This window comes from Limulus polyphemus, unplaced genomic scaffold (genome assembly GCF_000517525.1).
Source record: "Limulus polyphemus unplaced genomic scaffold, Limulus_polyphemus-2.1.2 Scaffold509, whole genome shotgun sequence".
NCBI lineage: Eukaryota > Metazoa > Arthropoda > Merostomata > Xiphosura > Limulidae > Limulus > Limulus polyphemus.
The window spans coordinates 461926-462656 of NW_013666119.1; positions in this window are offsets into that span (position 1 = coordinate 461926).

Here is a 731-nt window from a genome sequence, read left to right on the forward strand (position 1 = left end):
TTCTTTCTGCCACTTTTGGGTGTTTCTAGCAGTGTGACACGGTGCTCCATCTTCCTGGAACAACGTTGTATTCTTGTCCACGAAACCCGAGGAATAAAGTGGCAATAGTCCTTCCTCCAATATTTCGACGTATTTCGCAAAATTTATGTTGCCAACGCATTCCATTAAGCTCGATCTCCCACCAACCCAAACAGTTTTCCAAACCATCCCGCTGAAACCACCATGCTTCACAGTTGGCTGCAATCTGTTGAGCGAAAACTCTTGGTGAGGCATTCTCCAGACCCATATCCTTCCACTGTCCGAAAATTGAGCGAATCTTGATTCGTCTGAGAACAATACGATCTTCCAAAAGTACAGAGGCTTGGTCATCATATCATTTGCCCACTTCTTTCGTCTGACTATGTTGGCAGGTCTTAATAAGGGCTTCCGCCTAGCTGCTCTGCAACGATAACCCAATCTGTGGAGAATCCGTTGAACAGATTTCGGGCTCATCCCACCAACTTTGGCCACTTCTGCAGTCGTTAATATGGGATCCATTTTGATTCTCCTCTTGACAGCCCTTTTTGTCCTCTCCGATGGACCTGGAGACTGCTCAGTTGTTTACTTGCCGTGTTTCCTGAACTGCACCATGATTCTGTTTACTGTCGAAAGCAGGATTCCCAAATTTTGCGCAATTTGCCGCTGAATTATTCCACCATCTGCTTAACCAACTATCCTTCCTCTAACAAAAT